Source organism: Hyaena hyaena, unplaced genomic scaffold (assembly GCF_003009895.1).
Source record: "Hyaena hyaena isolate Hyena2069 unplaced genomic scaffold, ASM300989v1 scaffold_157, whole genome shotgun sequence".
NCBI lineage: Eukaryota > Metazoa > Chordata > Mammalia > Carnivora > Hyaenidae > Hyaena > Hyaena hyaena.
In genome coordinates, this window is record NW_024080789.1 from 2,051,564 (window position 1) to 2,064,964 (window position 13,401).

The window sequence follows — 13,401 nt, forward strand, 5'->3', positions numbered from 1 at the left end:
TCTTAAAGGCGCTCTTCTCTTTCTTCTTTTCGATCCAATAGAAAGAAAAATTTATTGACCGTAATTCTTTAAATAGCATAATTTATTCATTTATAGCATGTCAGGATTAATTAAAAGAACCTTTGTCTGAAAATGCTGCCAGGAGCCTGTTGTAAATGTAGGTATTTTGTAAAATAACCTTGAAACTGTAAATTGACAGGTTTGTTCCGATTGTGTCAGGTTTGTTTCCTTTCCTTTCTCTCTCTTTTTTTTTTAATCTACTTTAGCAATAATTAATTCCATGCTCACCACATTCTGCTATTAAAGAATATATTAGCACCCTCCCACTGCAGACATCTTAATGAGTGCAAACTTTTGGGGTAGGCAGCTTACTTGTTTCTTTTCTATCCACCCATGTCAGTTAAGGTATTTGTTTCTTGACTAATAAACCCTTTGATACTTTTAGCCAGAAATCAGTCTCATAAAGCTATTTTTGAGTATAGTTTGTGTAAAATAAAAATGTTTAGCTTTGGTAATAACTTTTCCGAGCTGAACTCCCTCTAGCAAGATATTTTTCAGTGCTTTTATTTACTATGCACTTAGACTATGCACTTTTTCTGAAATATTTTTGTAACACTTAACTTTTTTGTATTTTTGCCATTTGAAAAGGTTGTGGTGTAGTTGGTCTGTAATTAAGTTGCAGATTTAAAACTGCTGTTAGCTTTGTAAATCAAAATATAGGTGTTCTTGTCCTGGTATATATCTTCATTCCATCTGCAGCTGGAGCTGGAATCCCATTGATCTTCTAGCTACCATTCATTTTCTTCACAGTTCACAAAAGAAGAATGTGAAATTCAGTGAATGCTGTTACTAATCCTGTCGGGAGATGAATCTCATTTCACCAAAAGTAAATTATGTTTTTCCACTAAAATGATGATACAAGTTGAAGACACATCACTCTGAAATTGGAAGACCTCACCACTTAAGGCTCCGCAGTGGCTTAATCAGCTGAACTCTAGGTTACTACTCTACTTTGTTCACCCGTCGGGGGTGCAGTTTTTTTTAAATGTTGGGAGATGGCCATTCTAACTACTGTTGAATGTCTCTGTTTTGGGAAGGTATAACAAGAAAATAAAAAAGAATATATATGAAGGGAGAGACTGCTTATCTCCTCCCATACGGTTGTGCTCTGGCTCCTATGGCCTGCAAATGGGATTCTGGAGGTTGCGTTGACTATTACTTTCCATCAACAAATAGCAAGAGATTTTCCTATTTCTACTAGTTCTTGCAGTGCTATTAAAATGTTTCAAGTGGAGAATACTGTAATGATTATAAACTTAATTCCATTATAATAAAAACAAAACAAAGATTTTAGAGACCAAGTCAATAAGCTAGTTCTCCCTAACATTTGCTGAAAATACAGAGAATGGGTTCTTCTGGCTCAGGTAGAATGAACCGTAGGGCCTCTAAGAAGGGTGCCCTGGACTTTCTTCATCTCAGCTTCTGAAAACTCAGTGGTCTGACATAGGCCTTTCCTGAGCCAATGGGTATATAGCCATGTTTTGGGTTTTCTCCTTGTTAGTTTTTAAACAGATAAGCATGTGATTAAACTGTGAGTAGGTCTATATGAGGTACATAGCAAAGTGTCCTTAAACAAGAATTTATCTCCGATCTGCTGTCCCCTTTGAAGCGAGACCCTGTGAGACTATACATTGACAGGGTGGTTTTTGTGCTCTTCTCATCTTTTAAAATGGCCAGATGAAGATGAATCGAGAGTAAGCTGATCTCATCAGTGTTTGCAGCATCAAACAGTACGTTGTTGAACCTAAAATGACTTGTTTTCTGAAATGACTTGCTAGACCAGTTATGAGGACATAGGCAAAAGTAATGACAATCTCGAACAATAGAGCTAACAGACGAGATGTCCACGTCATTTTTCAAGTTGTTGGTCAAATGGCATCGTGTCTGTTGCTTGAGGTTGTGGACTCAGTAACTGAATTCCACAATGAGAAGGAAGAGTCTGCCGCGTTGTGAGTTGGGAGAGGCCTCTTGGGAATTTACACTTGTTTCTGTTTGGCCTCTGCTGTTTCTCAGCCTGGCACGGTGACTTGGTTCCTTCTACCTTTGCCTGTACCAGATCAGATCCCTTGAAGAGGATTTTTGGGGAACTGCTGCCATTGGCTACTGTGTCTTCCTGTCTGGATCCAAATCCTGAAGAAATGTCTGTAATGGTGATTTGAAGTATTGGGGCAGTGTTGAGTTCATTGGCGTCAGTACCACCTGAGCCAGAGCACCCGACCCCCTAAAGGACTTCTGAATGGAGAGAAGAGTAAAGCGGAGATGCAGAAAGTGTCAGAGTGGCCGATAGATTAGATCCATGTCCTCCACGGTGACGAGGCCAACCCGAATATGTAGGGGTTGTAGTTATACATCTTGTATTTAAATTCAGGATTTCTTACTTTGCGTGGCCATTTGTCACTCCAGTCGTGTGTTTTTATAGGTGAATATTTCGATGCAGAAGGGTTTGCAGAATTGAACTGTTTCAGCCTTGCAGTGCACATTCCAAGCTGATTTTAGACTGTCCAGAACTGTGCCAGCTATGGGGAGTTCAGAACGTGACCAAGACCATCCTCCTATCCCCCCTTTTTAATGTTTGTTTAATTTTGAGAGAGAGAAACAGCGCCAGCAGGGGAGGGGCAAAGAGAGTGAGACACAGAATCTGAAACCTGCTCCAGGCCCCAAGCTATCTGCACGCTTGAGCTCTGAACAGTGAGATCATGACCTGCGCTCAAGTCTGACACTTAACCGACTGAGCCACTCAGGTGCCCCCAAACCATTCATTTTTAACAGCTCAGTAGAAGAAAGGAGACCTCAAGTTTATATCACTGTAACCATCGCTAAAGAATAAACCTTTGGGTGTTATGAGAGCACCTAATAGGGACATGAACTGTCCTGGAGTCGTAAGGCTTTTAGGAAAGAAGTGTAGACAAATGGAACAGCAAATGAAAGATCTGAAATAAAGATGGGACTAGTTATGGAAGGTAAAGTAGTGAGTAGCTGCAGGACTATGAAGGGTATGGATAAATTTCGCATGCCCTTTGGCGGGATCACTAAGTGTGGGCAGCCCATTTAAGCTGTTGTAGGGAGACCAAGGTCTTTCCATGAAAGGGAAAAGGCATGGGAAAGCCGTGACAGACTCCCAAGAGACCTTTACAGTCCTATGTTTTTGCACAGGCACAGGCTGTGGGAGGATTAGATCAACCGGTGGTAGTGGGACAAGGACAGCGTGGAATCTGCAGAGCGTGCCCCATTCTGTCAAAATCCTTAAAAATACTGAAGCATTGGATTTACTGAAGGAAGTATTTGAGAGGAATTTATGGTTCAGGTCCAAATCTCCGTCCTCCAGCATGGTATCTTATTTGGAAGAAATAGGGAGAGATTCCATATTAGGATGAAATTTAGCAGCTGCATGAAACTACTTTCAGTTACTAAACCCTCAAAAACTGCCTATAGCAAAATTTAAATGTTTATACATTTCTTTGATGCCATTAAAGATGTTAATGCAGGGACGCCTGGTGGGGCAGGTCAGTTGGTAGAGCATGAAGCTCTTGATCTTGGGGTCATGAGTTTTAAGTCCCATGGTGGGCATAAAACTTTCAGGTTAATGTTTATTTTTGAAAAAGAGCACGAGCGGGGGAGTTGCAGAGAGGGGGACAGGATCGCAAGCGGGCTGCCTGCTGACAACAGTGTCCCATGCCGGGCTCGAACTCGGCAACCGTGAGATAATTGCACTGAAGTCAGATGCTCAACCTGAGCCACCCACGTGCCCCCATACATAGTTTACTTTTTTTAAAAAGCTGCTAACAGATTGTTTAAGCTTTATTCTTAAAATAAAAATTTTTATCCCTTTTCATTGATGAAACAGTGACTTGCACATTTATCTGCTAAATATCACAGTTCAGACTTCACCAAGGCCAGAGCTAGGTCATGTCAGTGAATGGAGTCAAAGCTGTAGAAATAGCCTGCATTTTATATAGGCCTTCAACCTGCAAGGTACTTCTTAACGCTTTTTATTTTTGATATATAAGGAGTATCTGGCTGGCTCAGTAGGTGGAGTGTGCGACTCTTTATCTCGGGGTCAGGAGTTCATGGCCCACATTGGGCATAGAGTTCACTTAAATTACAAGAAAAGTACAATGATTTCCCCTTTAAGCTCAATAGATTCAACTATTGTTTACGTTTTGCCCATTTAATGTGTTGTTTGCGTATCTTCTTTTTTAATCTTTCTTTTTGAGAGCGAGAGAGAATGAGCGAGAGAGGGTCAGGGAAAGGATCCAAAGCGGGCTTTTCTTCACTGACTGCAGAGAGAGGGGCTCAAATCCAACAACCTCAAGATCATGACCTGAGTTGAAGTTGGAACCTCAACCTACTGAGCCACCCATGTGCCCCTGCACATCTGCTCTTCAAACATACACTTTTTAACCATTTGAGAGTAGGTAACCTAAATATTTTAATGTAGATTTTCTAAGAACAAAGATAAACTATTAATCGTGGCACAATTATAAAAATCAACATTTTAAGACTGAACCAGTTTTCATCTAACCCCAGTGTCTTCGGTAACACTTCAGATTGTCCAGGCTCCAACACCAGGGCCATGTACTTACTGTACTGAGTTGTGTCTGTTTTTTAATTTGGGACAGTTCTCACCCTTCGTTTTTCATGACTTTAGTGTGTGTTCATTTTCCAGCCGTGTTCACGGAAGGCCTGGAACTCGCGCTACTAAAGTAGCAGTGAGTACACCGGGTGCCCAGGTCTTGATTTCTTGGAAAAGTGTCTGTCTTCAGGGCTGGGGTAGAGAAACTGCAAGATGAACCTGGAATATTCTGTTGTGCCAGAAAGAAAGGAAATTGCAAAAAATGTCAGGACACTGGAGCCACTTGGAACATTCCTACTGGCCAAATGTGTATCAATTATATGAAAATGCCGATAACAACATAGCATTAAATACCCATGGTTTCCATATTTGTATAAAAAGAGAAAGGAAAGCTTTTAAGAGAATGTCTGCTGATAAAAGTAATGATACATTTGAAAAATCATTATTTTACTGGAGGGAGCAAGTGCAAGTTTGATAATCAAGAACATTTACATTGTCAAAAGTACTACTTGCCAAGTAGTAATATGCATTACTTACCAAGGAGCATTCTAGAAAACACCTGGCCTGGGTACTCCATTGGAAAAGTGGTGTGATCACCTCTGCTTTAAAGACTGAAATCTAAATTTCATAGAGTGTCCTGCAGAATTAAGGAGTTTAAATCCATCTAGAACTTCACAGCTGTCAAAAGTATGTACATCATGTCAGTCCTTAATCACGAAACAGTTACTGTTCTTTCCATTAGAAAAGTGGGATTACCCAAGATGTGACAGCTGTTGGGTTTTATAAAGCAAGACCTCCGCCTGGTTTCCTTTAGTTTTAATGTGGTTAGACCCTGGTGCCCTTTCCTTTTAAAATTTTATCGCCACTTGAAACCCAGAGGTTAGTTAATATTAACCATTTGTTGAAAGCTATATGTCCGGCACCTTTCTAACATTAATTTGCCTGCTTGTCACAGCTTTCCGTGAGGTAAGTTCTGTCTCCCTTTTGTTTTTGAGGATACTGAGGGCTGCAGGAAGTGCTTTATGTTCTTGTAGTTTCTCAAATAAGAACTTCGCTTTCCCCCCTTAATTTATATAGTCTGTATGTATAATCTCTCTTTTTTTTAATGTTTATTTTTGAAAGAGACAGTACAAGTGGGGTTGGTGGCTGAGGGGGAGACAGAATCCAAAGCAGCCTCCAGGCTCTGAGCTGTCCGCACAGAGCCTGACGCGGGGCTCAAGCAGTGAGATCATGACCTTAGCTGAAGGTGGACACTTAACCGACTGAGCCACCCAGGTGCTAATCTATGTATCCTTAAATGAGTATCGAATAGGATGGCAGCCTAAGAGTTAAAATTCAAAACAGTGTCATAAAAGGTTTTTCATAAACATGTTATCTACTCAATGTTGGTTACTAGTCTACTTGAGTCCACAATTAGGACCAAATTCTAGATTTTTTTCTTCAGTCTCTTGGAAATCCGTTGATGGAAGTGAAGCCCCAAAAGAAGTACAGATGTACTGAAATTACCACAACCGAGACTAGAACCCACACCAAAACGTTTTTTTCTGAGTGGTGCTCACCATTAAACCAAAGGAATTCTTTTGTAAAATGCATTTATCAGCCAACTTTTACCTAGTTCTCACCAACTACCTCATTTGTGTGCTAATGATTGAAGAAAACCCCAGCCAATTTTGCTACTACCCAGTCTTACTAAAAACTGAAATTAGTTTTTTGGAGTAAGCTCAGAATGAGTGAGGTGTAGTGTAAGATAGGTTTTTCATATCTAATCCAAGAATGAGATGCATTAATAAAATCACATTCTGTTCAATAAACAAGTTTGGTCAAGTTAGTTTTCCTTGGGGTTGTGAATATTTCACTTACATTTTTGGAGCATTTTCGTGTGACCAAGTTTGTGTAGGTTATTCTAATATACTAGTACATTCCCTGAAAGGGGTTTCTCTCCCTGCACCCCTCCCCCCCAGTACTGTAGTAATCCTGATAATGACATTTATGGAGTATAATGTGTTAGGTAGAAAAAAAAAATGTAGTCCCTTCTCAACATTACCATATTAAGTCTACAATGTTACTGATTCAGGGAAGTAAATAGCTTGAATAACCATTGGAAACAATTTCTGGGGATGTCAGGGAGCCGTACGTTGGTTTTCTGCCAATGGACAGTTAACAGAAATCGTGGTGATAAAGTGATGCATTAGATATTTAGGTTTGGAAAAAAAGGGGGAGGGAGGTGGGTATTTTTAGAAACTGCTCTCAACAGTTGCTAAGTAAATATTTTTTTATTAATTACAAAACTGGTTTGCACTGTGGTAACATGCAACTCCATTAAGAGTGTAATGTTTTAGTCTAGATTTAGAAGCACAGTAAAAGCAATTAGCCTTTTTGGTGTGTGTGTGTGTGTGTGTGTGTGTGTGTGTGTGTGTGAATAAAAACACCAAAATCCTGAAAATGTTCTTGATCACCCTGCCCCCTGTAACATGGTGAAGAATGTGTAAGTTACTGCATCTCTATCTTGAATTTTATATGACAAGCATGCATGATTTTTTTTTTAAGCCTGTGTACAAAAATGTAAGTTCAGGGGCACTGGGTGGCTCATTCGGCTAAGTGTCCAACTTCAGCTCAGGTCATGATCTCACAGTTCGTGGGTTCAAGCCCCCCATCGGGCTCTGTGCTGCTAGCTCAGAGCCTGGAACCTGTCTTCAGATTCTGTCTCCCTCTCTCTCTGAGCCTCCCCTGCTCACGCTGTCTCTCTCTCTCAAAAATAAAACATTTTTAAAAAATTCAAAAGTGCAAGTTGAGTAGTTAGAATAGATTATAGTTGAATAGATAAGTAGGTAAAGAGCACTTACTGATCTCTTAAGTGCCAGGCACTACTCCCTGGGAATTCAGGAGCGGCCTTTCGTATGAGACTATATGCAATGTGGGATGTTACCAAAATGGGTGCAACACTAGTGAAGCAGATAGAGGTCAGAGGAGATCATCTCTGAATTGCCTATTGAAGGATGAGTAAGATTTCATCAAGCAAAGGAGATTCATCACCTTGATGCCAATCCTGCAGGAATGGCATCCAGACACACCCATGTGAATAATTCAGTCTGGCAGAACACCTGCTTCTTCTGTTTAAAGCCAGATGAGTGCTTCAGGCAGTGAATGCTAGAGGTTCACATCTCTTACGATGAGGTTACCTGAGTAATATGCAAGCCACACGTAAGTTTTTACAAAAAGCTGAAGTAGTTCAGAAGTAAAGACGGTTTAACTGGAGTCCAAGCCTTTCCATTTCAGTCAAGGAAGAGATCTGAGAACAGTAATGAGATAAATGACCTTAGAGGGTAGGGGGTAGGGACAGAGGAGAATGGTAAGGTGTGAGAAAATCCAAGCAACTAGCCTCAACTACTTAAAGGAAAGGTGCTGGGCCATTGCCGGGGGGTGGGGGGGTACGCAGAGATAAGGTGGTTTTCGGAGCAGACAGCCGAATATCCTCATCTTCCACCAATTCCAACCTGCACAGGATGGAATGTCCTGCACAGGATGCTAACAGTTGCATCAGTAACCTCATAAATTAGCGACGGTAGTTAGGAGTCCTCGGGTTCTATTACATATATCGAAGCAAGTCTTTTGTTGGATTTTAAGGTGGATGATAATTCCCTTATGGGATAAATGTATTCAATGTCTTTTTAAGTAGCTTTTGTCAATCTTCAATTTCTATCTTTAGATAAAATATACTAATAACAACATCAGGAAGGACAATATCATACATTAATTTTACTCCAAGTGTGTCCTGTCACCCAGGAGAATATTAAGCCTAATTAGGGGGGATTTGATGCTTGCAGAATCTGCTTTTTTGTCATATATAGAACGGTAACAGGCTAAGATGGATAAACCAGAAAATAACAATACATGGAAAGTAAACAAGAAGGTCATTGAAACTTGAAGCTGTAATCTTTGGAGTAATACCCTGTTCAAGGTCACAGAGCTGATTAGCAGCCGATCTAGGAAAGAAGCCAGCCAGAGCCCTTTGGCCACCGAACCGCTACTCTGGGCACAGGGCAGCGATTCTCCGAAGTACGGTTCCAGGACCAGTAGCCTGGGAACTTGTTAGAAATACAAACTCATGCCCTGCTCCAGACCTGAGTTGAACTCAGGATGGAGCCCAGCAATCTGTGTGTTAAGACCCCGCAAAAGATTCTCATGCTCATTGAAGTTTGAGCAACACTGGGAAAAGAGAACGAGACCAGAAGGGACGGTGAGCGAATCTGGGAAGGCGCCAGGGTGTAAGCCCTATGATTTGTTTCAGTCTCCTCGTCTATAAAGAGGGAATAACCTCTAAATTGTCAGCCTGCTGGTGGCTGTGAGTATAGAATGAAGTCAGAAATACCATATAGGTAAAAAGATTTGCCCCAGGCAAGCGACAGCCAAAGCATTCTCAGTTCACAAAAGCTGATAGTGTATGTCTCTTCCCAACTCCACATCTGGTAACGTTGGTAAGTAGAAACTGGTTGTAGTGGGAAATGGGAAAAAACCTTGCACCCGGGGGCTTTCCTCCCTCCCCACCCCACTCCCATCACCCCTCCCTGCATTGGTTTATCAGCTTACAACTGGTTCCAGATTACAATGCTCCTGTTTCCTTGTCCTAGTTTGTAATCCTCAGAATTTGAGTTAAAATTACTTAAATGATTGATATACAATCCCTTTAAACTGCAAACTTCTATTTTTTTAATCTTTTTTAAGCTTATTTATTTTGAGAGAGACAGGGTGAGTAGGGGAGGTGCAGAGAGAGAGAGAGAGAGAGAGAGAGAGAGAGAGAGAATCCCAAGCAGACTCGCACTGTCCGCACAGAGCCCGATTCAGGGCTCAAACTCATAAAACTGAGATCATGACCTGAACCGAAACCGAGAGTCTGACGCTTAACTGACTGAGCCACGCAGGAGCCCCTAAGTTGCAAACTTCAAAAAAGAAATGTTAATTTCGGGGGGAAACCTGATTCATACATCTTAATAGGACTTCATTTTCGATCAAAACCAGTTTTCCATGGGCCCTGTGAAGCCCCACATTTTGAATAACTTTAAGGCACAGGGTCAGAAGTGCCCCCAAGCCAGAGATCTAGATTTGGAAGCTGTCACCACAGGAATGACAAGTACAATCCCAGGGCCAGGTGAGTTCTTCCAGACTGCATTTTCAGCTGGATGCGAAGGAGGTTGAACACAGGACCCTGGGACATCCAAGGGTAAAGGAAAATGAATCACCGAAGAACGGGAAGAGTCACAAAGGACATCCAGAAACTCAGCAGGGCCATACAGAGAAGTCAAGAAGGAAGCCGAGGGGCTTGTTAGTCAAGATGCCTCACGCCAGTTGCTGCAATGGCCAAACTTGAGAATAATTGCCTTATGCAAGATGTGTTTCTCCCCGATGTGAGGGAGTAGCCTTCTATCTTGGCCTTCCAGCAGGGAAAGATGTCGGAGATGCGTCAGCAATGAACTTCCTGAGCAGAGTAACATGTATCATTTTATTTTATTTTATTTTTTTTTTACCCCCATAAGCCATTGGCCAGAACCAGTTAGGCCCACTCTATCTGCAAAGGAGGCTTGCCTGATGCAGGGAAGAGGATAGATATTTAGGTAGTTCTAAGTTTCTTGGACACAGATTGTTTGCAAGAGCTGTTGTACAGAAAGTTGGATGTCAGAAAACAGTCTCTGGCAGTCTGTGCCCTCACGTATCCAGGCTAGGTTTTCCAGGAAGGCAGAGCCTGGAGCCAGTAAACTCCCACGGCTCTCTGGCACCATCTCCTTGCTTCTCTTTCAGGGCTTGTCACACAGGAAAACAGACCATGCACTTGCTGTTGCTAGGAAATACATAAACACAGCAAGAAATAATCTGCCTATCTGCTGAGCTCTTAGCATTGCAACTCTCCCATAAATGCCCAACTGCTGTCTGACCTTCGGGGGGCCTGTATCTCTATGCTGGCAAAGAAATAAGGAAGAAAAGTGTGTGTGTGTGTGTGTGTGTGTGTGTGTGTGTGCGCGCGCGCACGCGCGCGCGTTCCGCTGAAAGAAGACTTCCTTTAAGGGTAGAAGCCATAGTTATTTCTTTCCTTTATACTCAGAGAGGCTAGCACAAGAAGGTGACCGGTAAAACTGTCACAGAATATTAACGCAGACCAGGGTAGCGTTAGCTTTCTTTCGGCAGTAGTATAGTGTGCTGTTGATTTCATGAGACATACATTGCCAGGCCACATCTATCTTGAACCTGTGAAAATAAAAATAAATAAATGAAATAATAAATACATTTTTGTCGATAACATTGATTTTATATGTATTTTTTTAAATAAGCTCTATGCCCAACATGGGGCTTGAGCCCAAAACCTAGAGATCATGAGTCGCATGCCCCACTGAATGAGCCAGCCAGGTGCCCTGTCCACATGCTGATTTGGGATTCAAAGTGTTTGTTTGTGTGTATATTTGTTTGTTTGTGGGGGAGGGGCAGAGGGAGAAGAGAAAGAGAATCTTAGGCAGCCTCCATGCCCAGTGCAGACTCGATCCCATGACTGAGAGAACAGGAGTCAGACACTCGATGGACTGAGCCCCCAGGCGCCCCTAGATTCAAAGCTTTTAAATGGCTTTTCCATTAAACAGTACCTACCCCCAAAAGAGATCAGCCCAAGCTCCTCAGTTTCAGCTTTTTGAAAATAGAATTGTAATTCTCTCCTTAACTGTAAAAGGGGGCCACTTGCTCCAGAATGTGTGTGTGTGTGTTGTGTTTAAACATGTTTTCCAGGGGCACCTGGGTGGCTCAGTCAGTTGAGCGGCCTACTGAGCTCAGGTCATGATCTCGAGGTTCGTGGGCTCAAGCCCTGCATTGGGCTCAATACTGTCAACACAAAGCCTACTTCAGATCCTCTGTCCTCTTCTCTCTCTCTGCCCCTCCCCTTCTCACACTCTCTCTCTCAAAAATAAAAATAAACATTTTTAAAAAACCCATGTTTTCCAAAGTTCAGTGTTGCAGGCCTACCTAAATCTGACCATTTTAATTCTTCTTCCTCTGTGCTGACCCTTCAAGAAGATGCTGAAACTGATGGGCTTTCTTACTCTTGCTTAGTGCCTAGGAAACTACCAGCCCTTCTTCCTAAAAATCAATGGAAGCTGGCTTGAACACTTACTTGGATCTGATTAATAGCTGGCCCTAGAGCCCACACTTGAGGTGGCTTGTTAACTCTGGTGACAGTGCTCCCTGAGAACAGCCATGTACAGTGTGTGACGACTCTCACCTCTGGCTTTTGTGCAGCCTCAGTGCCGAGATCCACATGTTACAATGACCACCCAGCTATCAGAGTTGACTCACCATGTGTCCAAGTGAATCTACTATTTTGCTTCCCCAAACCTGCTCTTCCTCCTATAATTAATTCTTGAGGGATGGAAACTTTAAGCAGAACACCTGAGAGCCTCCTTGACTCTCTTACCAAGGCCAGCTCCTCACTGGTTTTGCCTACACTGGGCCTTTATCACCTCTATCTCAACTACTTACTGCCTTAGACTCTGCTCTAGTCTCCTCAGGTCTAACCTCTCCAATCCATTGTACACATCCTTCTTCCTGAATGTGCCACACCCCTCTCTCCCACTTTCAGGACAATGACGGAACTCCAGGGTCTGTCTCCTGCTTACCAACCTAGTCCAGCTAACCTCTTGACTTCTATCCCCAGCGCCAATCCTCTACCCTCCAGATACACGCGGTTCCCAGGGCTCACTGTCTCACCATGTCTCCATGTACTTTCCGGTGCTTAGAAATGCCTTCCACTTTCCCCCAAGTCTGCCCGCTAGTTTATTTCAAATATTTCTAGGAAGTGTCACCAATCCCAGCAGAAAGGCTGGCCACCCCCTCCTCTGTGTCCTCACTGCAGGACTTTCCTGGATTTGCAGTTGTATTTCTGCAATTATTCACACACACATTCCCCCCTCTCCTGACCAAGAGGCTACCAACGGCTGGGATTCTCACTTCTGTCTGTCATCTTAATGCTTCAGGAATATGAGTAGTACATGCTTAGTGAGTAGTTTACTGATGGACCATGGACAGCACCAGCTCAGTTAGAGCTAAGATGAAGCTGTCTGGGGGTGAGGGGATGAGGGACTTCTAACCAGACAGAAACTCAGAAATCTACAGGACACAGGGTCTCAAGCCAGGCAAATCTTTCACCCAGAGATGTGTTCATTCCTCTCCAGGAGCATAGTGGGGAGAGCGAGAACACAAGGCTTAGGTATTAAGAAATAGCAAAGAGGGGCACCTGCGTGGCTCAGTCGGTTAAGCATCTGACTTGATTTCGGCTCAGGTCATGATCTCACGGTTTGTGAGTTCGAGGGCCCCATGTTGGGCCCTCTGCTGACAGTACGGAGCCTGTTTGGGATTCTGTGTCTCCTTTTCTCTCTGTCCCTCCCCTGCTCATGCTTTCTCTCTGTCAAAACAAATAAACTTTAAACTTTAAATCAACTATATGTGTGTGTGTGTACACACACACTGGATATATATATATCCAGTACTCTTTGCAATGGGGAAAACTGAGGGCCAGAAGGGGGAAATGGGGTGCTTGGCTGGCTCAGCTGGTGGAGCGTGTGACTTGATCTCAGGCTTGCGAGTTTGAGCCCCACGTTGGGTATAGACATTACTTAAAAAAAAATATTAAAACAAAAAGGGAAACTGACCACACTAAGGCCACAAAGAAAGTTACTGGCAAAGTGGTTCTTTACTCTCAAGCTTGTTTTCTGGTCATACTATACCACAGTTCTTGT